Source organism: Nerophis lumbriciformis, linkage group LG18 (genome assembly GCF_033978685.3).
Source record: "Nerophis lumbriciformis linkage group LG18, RoL_Nlum_v2.1, whole genome shotgun sequence".
NCBI classification, from domain to species: Eukaryota; Metazoa; Chordata; class Actinopteri; order Syngnathiformes; family Syngnathidae; genus Nerophis; species Nerophis lumbriciformis.
This window is the reverse complement of record NC_084565.2, coordinates 29,025,703-29,038,000: the sequence shown is the minus strand read 5'-3', so window position 1 is coordinate 29,038,000 and position 12,298 is coordinate 29,025,703. Positions and strand designations below refer to the sequence as shown.

General features: G+C 38.6%; 1 protein-coding gene across 1 annotated transcript in view; it reads right to left on the bottom strand.

Annotated features, from left to right (window-relative positions):
* The window catches only part of sema6bb (sema domain, transmembrane domain (TM), and cytoplasmic domain, (semaphorin) 6Bb), a 484,419-nt gene that overhangs the window by 153,031 nt on the left and 319,090 nt on the right, over positions 1 to 12,298 (bottom strand). The window lies entirely within an intron of this gene.

Genomic DNA, 12,298 nt, shown 5'->3' with positions numbered 1-12,298 from the left:
TTAACACTATATTATTATTTATACATCTATAGTGATCACAGAGACAGGTTGTTGTTGTGTTACTGTATATATTTGTTTTTCTGAAAATACCACTTAATATACTTTGGGTAACAACAGTCAATATTTATTTATTTTATTATTTTAGGGGGGTAACAGTCAATATTTATTTTATTTTTTTCTTATAAAATAAAAGTGAGCCAAAATATTGTGTTTTTTTCCATATACAACAACCTATCTGGACTCGATAAGAGAATCGATAAGGAATCGGTTCGATAAAAGGACTCCATAATGGGCTCGAACTCGATAATTTCTTATCAAACATCATCCCTACTCATCGTAGTAAACAACCGACCAATCATGGATGTTCTTATACAGTGTTTTAACGTGAAATACTTTAAATTACAACGATATTACGATATTTTCTTAATTCATATCTTGTTTAGAAATATATCGATACACCTTACAAACCAGCCCTATCTTGTGTAGTCAGAAAACAAAAGGCAGAAGTTCAGAAAATTAAAGTAGAGCGAAATATCACATATGTAGATGAAGTTAAAGTACAGAAACAGGGAAAGGTAATGCAAAGGAATGAGAACATCCATACAAAGACAGCACAGGAGTCAGCAATTACAGGAATAAGTATGGTTAAAATTGGCATTTTCTAGCATACTGTGCAGAACAAGCAAAAAACAAGACAAAAAGAATTAAAATAATTGTTAAAGTGTCAGCAAAGTTCTTGAACAGACAATATTTATTATGGAAAAAAGTACAGGAGGAGTTATAGCAGACGGTGGTGACAGAGACGTCACCACAATAGGGGAAAAATGGGGTGATAGTTTGATGTGAGGTTGATGTACAGAGCACATAAAGGGTGGGAGAGACACTTTTTGGTTTTATATACAGTCGTGGTCAAAAGTTTACATACACTTGTAAAGAACATAATGTCATGGCTGTCTTGAGTTTCCAATCATTTCTACAACTCTTATTTTTTTGTGATAGAGTGATTGGAGCACATACTTGTTGGTCACAAAAAACATTTCATGAAGTTTGGTTCTTTTATGAATTTATTATGGGTCTACTGAAAATGTGACCAATTCTGCTGGGTCAAAAGTATACATACAGCAATGTTAATATTTGGTTACATGTCCCTTGGCAAGTTTCACTGCAATAAGGTGCATTTGGTAGCCATCCACAAGCTTCTGATTGAATTTTTGACTGCAGAACTTTCCTCCAGAAGGTCTTATCTTTGTGCATGTGATGTCAGATGAAACTAAAATTGAACTATTTGGCCACAATACCCAGCAATATGTTTGGAGGAGAAAAGGAGAGGCCTTTAATCACAGGAACACCACTCCTACCGTCAAGCATGGTGGTGGTGGTAGTATTACACTCTGGGCCTGTTTTGCTGCCAATGGAACTGGTGCTTTACAGAGAGTAAATGGGACAATGAAATAGGAGGATTACCTCCAAATTCTTCAGGACAACCTAAAATCATCAGCCCGGAGGTTGGGTCTTGGGCGTAGTTTGGTGTTCCAACAGGAAAATGACCCCAAACACACGTCAAAAGTGGTAAAGGAATGGCTAAATCAGGCTAGAATTAAGGTTTTAGAATGGCCTTTCCAAAGTCCTGACTTAAACGTGTGGACAATGCTGAAGAAACAAGTCCATGTCAGAAAACCAACACATTTAGCTGAACTGCACCAATTTTATCAAGAGGAGTGGTCAAAAAAGTCCAACTGCTTCTGATTCAGTCATCATAAATAACTATTACCTCAATGGCTAAGAATTTCCAGGTCAACACAATATTCTTCCATAAATTTAAATTTTTTTCCCTCCAGCTAAATTCCAGCCATGACCTTTAACTTGAAAAGGCAACAGCCGTGTGTTTGTTCAGCGTGACGACGTTCACTAAATCACTGGAGGACAACACCTCCTTCCTAGTCTGGATGGCACCAGCCCTTCAACACGCTCATGATCACATCCATGCTGAGGGTGGTCATGTACAGCCACCCCCAGCCCCTGCACCCACCCATTAGTGCGTGGTGGGGATCACAGATGGGGGAAATTGAAGCCGTGAGCGTCAAGGCAGATTGAGCCCGTCCCAGCACCCCCCACCGACCCCATACTCAAACTTCCCGCTTTCACTCCCGGTGGGAGTTCTCGATTTCCACAGTGGAGAAAAATGTGAGGAATGTGTTCGACGCCGGTGTGCGGTGTCAAGTGAGAAGTGTAAGTTTCACAAGTGACACATTGAGGAGTGACATGGACGTGATACACCCCCACACTGCATGTCTTTCTTGGCTGATTTAACGTCTTTAACTGAAAATGGATGTCTTAAGTTCAAACTCAAATCAGGCTGTGGAGCCTCAAAAAGTGAGAGTTATTGTAAATCCAAATATACTTTTGGTTCCTATAGGGATGTTCCAATCAAGGTTTTTGCCGCCGATTCCAATACCGATCATCCATGAGAGAGATCGGTCGATACCTATACCAGTCAATTAACTGTACATTTTTCAATGTATTTATGGTGAGTGGTTATTGATAGTTTACCAGTATAAACACAATATTTAAACTCTTTCCTTATTCTATTTTATTTCATACAATAAGCCAGTGTTAGAATAATTATGTATATGTTATCACACAACTCTTATGCTTAAGGGCCGTTGCTATAGTTATTATCAATTGTGCTGAAATTGTATTTTTCTTTGTCTGTGCAAAGCTGGCAATCCAAAAGATTGCAAGCAAGTCTCGTATCAGTGTTTGTTTCCAGAATCGGCTTGCTGACTGCCAAGGCCGAACATCGAGTACCGGGACGCAGACAGAGCAGAGTCAAGGCGATATCACAACTGTCAGCACATTTGCATTTTGTATAATCATATATTGTGTCTAACTGGAGCTGTCGAGATTACCCCCTTCCCTCAGCGACAGCTTCAGTGATGTAACCAGGGACCTCCCAAATAAATAGAGCAGTGGTTCTTAACCTGGGATCGATCGAACCCTAGGGGTTCGGTGGGTCGGGCTCAGGGGTTCGGCGGAGGTCAAGACACACCCGACTCATCGTGTAAATAAAAACTTCTCCCTATCAGCGTATTACGGATACGGCAACAGCAGAAGTCAGACTGATTTGCAGGTGTGTTATTTGTTGTGAGTTTATGCACTGTGTTGGTTTTGTTGTTTGAACAAGGTGATGTTCATACACGCTTCATTTTATGCACCAGTAAAAAAACATGGTAACACTTTAGTATGGGGAACATATTCACAATTAATTAGTTGCTTATTAATTATTAATTAGTAACATATTGGCTCTTAACTAGTCATTAATAAGTAATATGGCCATGCCTTATTTGGCATGGCCATATTATAACCCTAACCCTCTAACCCTGGCCCTAACCCTAACCAAATAACTCTAAATAAAGTCTTTGTTACTTAGAATATGTTCCCCATACTAAAGTGTTACCAAAAACATATAACTTTGTCTTGAATTTGAAAAAAAAAACATTTTATTTTTCACTAAAGAAGGGTTCGGTGAATGCGCATATGAAACTGGTGGGGTTCGGTACCTCCAACGAGGTTAAGAACCACTGAAATAGAGGAAGCACGTGGGCTAGACTTTAGAACATTGTTTGGATCTGTAACTAGAGTAACTAGAGTACAGCCCAAAACATGTCTCTCCTCAATTGAGCAAAATTTAACTCTGTCTCTGCATGATTCCTTGCTTCTCGTCTGTTTAATAGATGTCATCAGTGTTTGAACCTGACAGCCAGGGGTGCCCACACTTTTTCTGCAGGCGAGCTACTTTTCAATTGACCAAGTCGAGGGGATCTACCTCATTCATATACAATAGAATAGAATGGAAAGTACTTTATTGATCCCTGGGGGAAATTCAGCAATATGTATAATTTACATTTACTTATTTATGAAAGAGACGTTTTTGTTAACAAGTTAAATGTGTTTTGATAATACAAGCATGTTTAACACCTTTCCTTCATGAAGACAAGAATATACGTTGGTGTATTACCTGATTCTGATGACTTGCATTGATTGGAATCAGACAGTAGTGCTGATAACTTCCACATTTTTAAATGGAGGAGAAAAAAAGTCCTCCTTTCTGTCCAATATCACATGAAAGTGGTTGGTTTTTGGCATCTTATTTGTCCAGCTTCCATACTCCTTTTTATACTTTTTACAAGAAATACATTGGTGGTAAACTCTGTAGGTTGCTAGCTTGTGCACGCCAGCTTGCTGAGACGCTTATATAAAAGGACCACAACTATGGAACTCTCTACCTGACACTTTAAAAAAGTACACCTGCACTTGTCACTTTCAAAAAAACAAACAAAATTGTGGCTAGTTGAGCAACAATCGTGTTCCCATGTTTAGTTTTTACTAATTTTTACTAATTGGTTTTTATCTAGTCTGCACTTTGTCTGTGTTTTTATTATTATTGGCTTTTATCTAGTTTGCACTTTGTCTGTATTATTACTATTATCATTATTATCGACTCATCTTTGCCTTATTCTATTTTTTATTTTCCTATTTTAATGTTAGATCTGTGTTGTTGTTGTTGTAAATTAGCTTTGGCTACAAACACTATGATGCATACATTGGATAACTGTTTCAGTTATCTATGTTTCTGTATCTGTCCCTATTTCAAATAAACCTATATATATATACATATATATATATATGTATTTTGTTAGCGCAGGCAGGATGAAGCAGGGCTTTTATTGTGAAGACAGGAACTGCGCAGTCGGTCTTTGGAGTTTTGACGGCCGGTACGGCGCGAGAGTCTGTTGAAATAAAAAGTGTTTTTCGCCTTCCTGTCGGTCATTTTTTCTTAATAATGAGCTCACAGCATCTCACCTACTCAGTGGCCTAGTGGTTAGAGTGTCTGCCCAGAGATCGGTAGGTTGTGAGTTCAAACCCCGGCCGAGTCATACCAAAGACTATAAAAATGGGACCCATTGCCTCCCTGCTTGGCACTCAGCATCAAGGATGGAATTGGGGGTTAAATCACCAAAAAAAGTATTCCCGGGCGCGGCCACCGCTGCTGCTCACTGCTCCCCTCACCTCACCTCCCAGGGGGTGAACAAATTTCACCACACCTAGTGTGTGCGTGACAATCATTGGTACTTTAACTTTAACAAGACCCTCAGGTGCTGTTAAAGAATAAAGCACAAGACAATGACGAGTCATAGTGATAATATTAATATTAAACAAGTGATTTACTTCAAAAAATTTAAGAAAATTACTTTGAACATGTAAAAAAACGTAGTTTCCCTTTCATAATAAGTGTTGCTGCTTCCTCAGTGTTGTTTGTAAAATTTCTGGCCAGATCATTTGTATTGGCTCACATGATAAAAAAAATAAAAAAATGATACATTTTACTTTTACTTATCCTAACCCTAACCCTACCCTAACCCTAACCCGTGACTTCTTGGTGAAGATTGATGATCGCTAGTTTTTAGGTCTATTTTTTTAATGCCTGGCTGGCGATCGACTGACACACCCTACGCCATCGACTGGTAGCTCGCGATCGACGTAATAGGCACACCTGTTTTAAGTAAAACAAAGTCAATAGCTGGGTTGCAATCACGTGACCCGGGTTTGAGGCGACGGTCTCGAGCCCTATTAGAATCCTGTTTATTTACCTGAATCAGTGCAGATTGTGAAGTGAAGTGAATTATATTTATATAGCGCTTTTTCTCTAGTGACTCAAAGCGCTTTACATAGTGAAACCCAATATCTCAGTTACATTTAAACCAGTGTGGGTGGCACTGGGAGCAGTTGGGTAAAGTGTCTTGCCCAAGGACACAACGGCAGTGACTAGGATGGCGGAAGCGGGGATCGAACCTGCAACCCTCAAGTTGCTGGCACGGCCACTCTACCAACCGAGCTATGCCGCCCCAGATTGGAGCATATTTTGAAAGGTTTAGAGGCAAATATATAAGCAATCATGAAAAAAATATTTAAAACAGGATGAAGTGTATTTATACACTTTTAAATTAATTTTTTTGTAATGATTTAAACCATTTATCATCACCAAGACGCTACTGCTCACTACAACCTCATTTCATTTGACACTTTCGGTATTTAGAGAAGAAAATATTGGAGGCACATCATGTCTTCACATCTGGAGGGGTCCACAAATTAAACATTAATCTGAAAGACAAAGTTGGATTCATTCATGCATCGCTAAGTAACGTATTTGATTGACATAATGAGTGCCGTGCTGCTGCGATCGCGACGCTAATGAGAAAAAGGATAAGTTTGTTTGCAGTTCATTTTCTGCTGCAAATGTTAGTCTCATCTACAATTCATGTCTGCAGTTGTTTTTAATCATTATTTAGCTATAAATGTCCCTGTTGTGCAGCAATGTTTGATAGCAGTATCAAGGTTCAGTAAATGCTGTTGAGTCTACGAGAGATGTATTCATGTAGTTTATTATTACTATTAAGGATATTTTCTTGATACTAACAAATATAACCAAAAACATTATAATGTGGTCATCCGTGTCGAGTAGAGCAATTGGTTTTCCTGCACAACAACAACTAAGCAAACTAGCTTTTGTTATGAAAATCGACAACAAAAATACGGTGAATTGGACCAAACAATCACAATTAGAGTTGTCCGATAAAATCGGACTGCCGATATTATCGGCCGATAAATGCTTTAAAATGTAATATCGGAAATTATCGGTATCGGTTTCAAAAAGTAAAATGTATGACTTTTTAAAACGCCGCTGTGTACACAGACGTAGGGAGAAGTACAGAGCGCCAATAAACCTTAAAGGCACTGCCTTTGCGTGCCGGCCCAATCACATAATATCTACGGCTTTTCACACACACAAGTGAATGCAAGGCATACTTGGTCAACAGCCATACAGGTCACACTGAGGGTGGCCGTATAAACAACTTTAACACTGTTACAAATATGCGCCACACTGTGAACCCACATCAAACAAGAATGACAAACACATTTCGGGAGAACATCCGCACTGTAACACAACATAAACACAACAGAACAAATACCCAGAACCCCTTGCAGCACTAACTCTTCCGAGACGCTACAATATACACCCCCCTCAATAATAAATATGGCAGTGCCATGTTGGCATTTTTTTTCCATAACTTGAGTTGATTTATTTTGGAAAAACCGTGTTACATTGTTTAATGCATCCAGCGGGGCATCACAACAAAATTAGGCATAATAATGTGTATCGGCTGATATCGGAATCGGTAATTAAGAGTTGGACAATATCGGAATATCGGCAAAAAAGCCATTATCGGACATCTCTAATCACAATATTTATTACTATGACTTAACATGACGTTAGTTTATTTCCACAAACAGGTCTTCTTACTTATATTTAGGCATAGCAACCACAAAAGAACAATTAATGTTGAATTCTGCTATCAAACCCTACTAATATAGTAGAGAATAAACTCGATTGCATCACACAAAGTTTCTCAAACAAATCAAATGTTCGAACAAACATTTTGCAAAGTGATCGCTGCAAACACGTGCATGGTACTCTACAATATGATGAAAGTGATATTTTTAAGAGCCTTTAATTGTTTTCCCTGACTTTATTACCTCTATGGACCACTTTTTTCCGGACTCTGTGAAATCTCTTTCCTATCTCTCTATTTGGAACGACTGGAACACCCAAAAACTGAACAGCAATACGGCGTTCTTCACTCACACTCTACACTCACTCTCACTTGTTTTAATGCCAGGCTCAAGCTGCTTGAATTAAGCCGTGAAGAAGACAAACTGAGATGACGTCATATGCAACCCAGCAATAGTACACAACAAATGAACAAAAGCAACATTTACTATTTACTACTCTTTTAAATCATTTGGTTTTTGCGCCCAAAGTTGTCCTGTGTACAGGGAACATTATTCACGGAGACATTTTAATTTCCTGTTTATAACTGCTTAATTTCTGCTGTAACACACTTCCATCTGCACTTCTTATATTTTGCTAAGCACTTACAATATTTATTGGTGTTGTTCCAAGCTAAGTTAAGAGAGCCTCAGGACTGCAGAGACCTTTGATAATTAAAAAAAACAAAAAACTCCAACATATCATGACACTTTGCATTCTGAAATTCTTCACGGTATGAAAAATTACTTTGTTGACAAAATGTATACACGTTTTGCTTCGACAATGGCAGCAGCTTACTCAAACCTCTTGTGCATTGGATGTGCTCATATTGATCAGTTCCACCAATTTAACATATTTTTTCAAGGTAGCGAGCCTTTGGAATAGGGTACAGGTTGAAAGGTCTTTTGATGTTTTTATTTTGTGCGACCCATTGTAATCCAATTTGTTTCTCAATGCATTGCAAAATCACATGTGCTTTTGAGCCCTATTGTATGTTTTGGTTGCATTTTCATCCCGAATCATGTTACTTTTGTGCAGACATTGATTAAATTAGCAAGATACCCTCGATGGGAGAAAGACTGAGTCAGAACCTGTGAAAAAGTATTCTGTAGATCAGTGGTTCTCAACCTTTTTTCAGTGATGTACCCCCTGTGAATTTTGTTTTAAATTCAAGTACCCCCTAATCAGAGCAAAGCATTTTTGGTTGAAAAAAAGAGATAAAGAAGTAAAATACAGCACTATGTCATCAGTTTCTGATTTATTAAATTGTATAACAGTGCAAAATATTGCTCATTTGTAGTGGTCTTTCTTGAACTATTTGGAAAAAAATATATAAAAATAACTAAAAACTTGTTGAAAAATAAACAAGTGATTCAATTATAAATAAAGATTTTTACACATAGAAGTAATCATCATTGTAATAGAGATCCATCTGGATTCATGAACATTCTAAACATTTCTTCACAAAAAAAGACATCTTTAACATCAATATTTATGGAGCATGTCCACAAAAAATCTAGCTATCAACACTGAATATTGCATTGTTGCATTGTTGCATTGTAGTGAATGGAATAGCCTACCTGATTTGATGTTCAGTTTATGAACTTACATTCATATTTTGTTGAAGTATTATTCAATAAATACATTTATAAAGGATTTTTGAATTGTTGCTATTTTTAGAATATTTAAAAAAAAATCTCACGTACCCCTTGGCACACCTTCAAGTACCCGAAGGGGTACGCGTACCCCCATTTGAGAACCACTGCTGTACATAATGTGTCCGACAATTATTTGGAGGGGAATGAGCATGCCAGCGAATACATACATACATACATATACACATACTGTACATATACATTCACTGTACATACATACATATACACATACAGCACATATACATTCACTGTACAAACATACATATACACATACTGTACATATACATTCACTGTACAAACATACATATACACATTCTGTACATATGCAAGCACATATACATACATACACTCATGCATATAATCACATTTCATCAAACATATATTAACGTTGTTGCCCTAGGGCAGGGGTCGGCAACCCGCGGCTCCGGAGCCGCATGCGGCTCTTTGATCACTCTGATGCGGCTCAGCAGCTTACTTGCTGAACCCACCAATTTTCCCGTGAGACTTCCGGATTTCAGTGCCTCTCGCAGAAAACTCCCGGGATCAATATTCACCGATTTTCACCCTTACAGATATAATAAGGGCGTGCTATGATGGTACAACATTCGGCGCCCTCTACAATCTGTATTAACAGCGTGTCAGCCTAACAATTGTTATACAATATACAGTACATCTTCTGCTGACACACTTGCGTGACAGCAAGGCATACTTGGTCAACAGCCACACAGGTTACACTGACGGTGACCATATAAAACAACTTTAACGCTCTTACTAATAATGCGCCACACTTTGAACCAAAACCAAACAAGAATGACAAACACATTTCAGGAGAACATCTACACCTTAACACAACATAAACACAACAGAACAAACACCCAGAATCCCATTCAGCCCTAACTCTTCCGGGATACATTATACACCCCTGCTACCACCAAACTCCGCCCCTTACCCCAACCCTGCTCCCTCACACATCAACCCCCCCCCCCCCCCCCCCCTCTCTCTGTGCTACGGTTGGGGTGGGCGGGGTTTGGTAGCGGGGGTGTATAATGTATCCCGGAAGAGTTAGGGCTGCATGGGATTCTGGGTATTTGTCCTGTTGTGTTTATGTTGTGTTACGGTGCAGCTGTTCTCCTGATATGTGTTTGTCATTCTTGTTTGGTGTGGGTTCGCAGTGTGGCACATTATTAGTAAGAGTGTTAAAGTTTTTTTTTATACTGCCACCGTCAGTGTAAACTGTGTGGTTGTTAAGTAAGTATGCCTTGCTGTCACCTATGTAAGCAAGCGGAAGCCCCATACAACATGTGGCTGATCAGGCACGCTGGTTATAGTGGGCGCTATATACTGTACCATCACGGCACGCATGACACTGAAAAGCGCTATTCATATAAAACCCGCGTGCCGCACCAGCTTAAAAATTTCCATATAAAGGTGTGGGCAGCGTGTCTGACACCTCTGGTTCATACACAGCACAAATCAAAAAAAAACTTTGTATGCAGTGTTATTTCATTTAAAATTTCAAAAGTTTTTGCGGCTCCCATTGTTTTCTATAATTTGTGAAACTGGTCAAAATGGCTCTTTGACTGGTAAAGGTTGCCGACCCCTGCCCTAGGGGAAACTGGGTAAAACACGGCACACTGACAAAGCTTAACCTATTGTTACTATAACAATCTACAAGGTTAATACAGTTAGCTTCTCCTTCTTCCCCTCCATTTATCTGCTTTATTTTGTATTTCAAGTTATCATTACATATATGTACTGTTGCTTTGGAAACAATTATATTGTTGATAGAGGTAGCTATTGTTATTATTCATTATCAATAGTGCTATTTCTATTGTTATGTTTGTTGCTCCATTTGTAGTGTAATAATGCTCATTGTCATTTCTGTATTATTAATATTTATTTCACTAACTGCTTCTCTGTTATCACTTTTACCATCATATTTGTACATATCCTATTCGCTGATGCTGTTCTGTTGTTGTTGTTATTGCTGTGTTTATTGTTGTTGTCTCTTTGTCTTATCCCTGCAATTCCACCCTCTGTCTTCTTTTTTTTCTCTTTCTATCCCCTCCTGCTCCGGCCCGGCTGCACCAAATCATAATATAAATCCATTCAATAAAGTCAAATACAAATAAGGCAACAAGAGAAGTATCCCACACTTTTCTTTTGTACATTAAATTTGTACAGCTGATATGGGCATTTACATTAACAATATGATTTGCCTGAGTAGCTGGAGAGGACAAAAAAAAAGAAAAAAAAAAAAAAAAGAGCATGCCAGCGAAGGATGGATGTACAGGTTGAGGTCCTTTATGGCGGTGTTTTTCAACCTTCTTTGAGCCAAGGCGCATTTTTTTTCTTTGAACAAATCCGGAGGCACACCACCAGCAGAAATCATTAAAACATGAAACTCAGTAGACAATAAAAAGTCGTTGTCACAATTGTTGGATATGACTTTAAACCATAACCAAGCATGCATCACTATAGCTCTTGTCTCAAAGTAGGTGTACTGTCACCACCTGTCACATCACACCCTGACTTATTTTGAGTTTTTTGCTGTTTTCCTGTGTGTAGTGTCTTGCGCTCCTATTTTGGTGGCTTTTCCGGTTTTGTTGGTATTTTCCTGTATCAGTTTCATGTCTTCCTTTGAGCGCTATTCCCCGCGCCTGCTTTGTTTTAGCAATCAAGAACATTTAAGTTGTTGCTATCTTTTTTTGTGTGGACATTGTTGATTGTCATGTCATGTACAGATGTGCCGTCCGCTCCACACGCTGTAAGTCTTTGCTGTCGTCCAGCATTCTGTTTTTGTTTACTTTGCAGCCAGTTCAGTATTAGTTTCGTTCTGCATAGCCTTCCCTAAGCTTCAATGCCTTTTCTTAGGGGCACTCACCTTTTGTTTATTTTTGGTTTAAGCATTAGATACCTTTTTACCTTCACACTGCCTCCCGCTGTCACCTGCATATTGTGATCACGACAAACCGTCGTCGTCTCACACGACGTGTTACCGACATCTACAAAGCAATTAGCTACCTGCTGCCTCCTACTGGTATGGTATGGTATACCATGGTTCTAGACCAGTGGTTCCCAACCTTTTTGTAGCTGCGGACCGGTCAACGCTTGAAAATGTGCTTACGGACTGTATCCCTGCAGACTGTATTAATCTATATTGATATATAATGTATATATTTTATATATGTTTTTTATGTTGATTTAATAAAACATTTTTTTAAATTAATTAGGGCCCGCATGGCCCATTGTA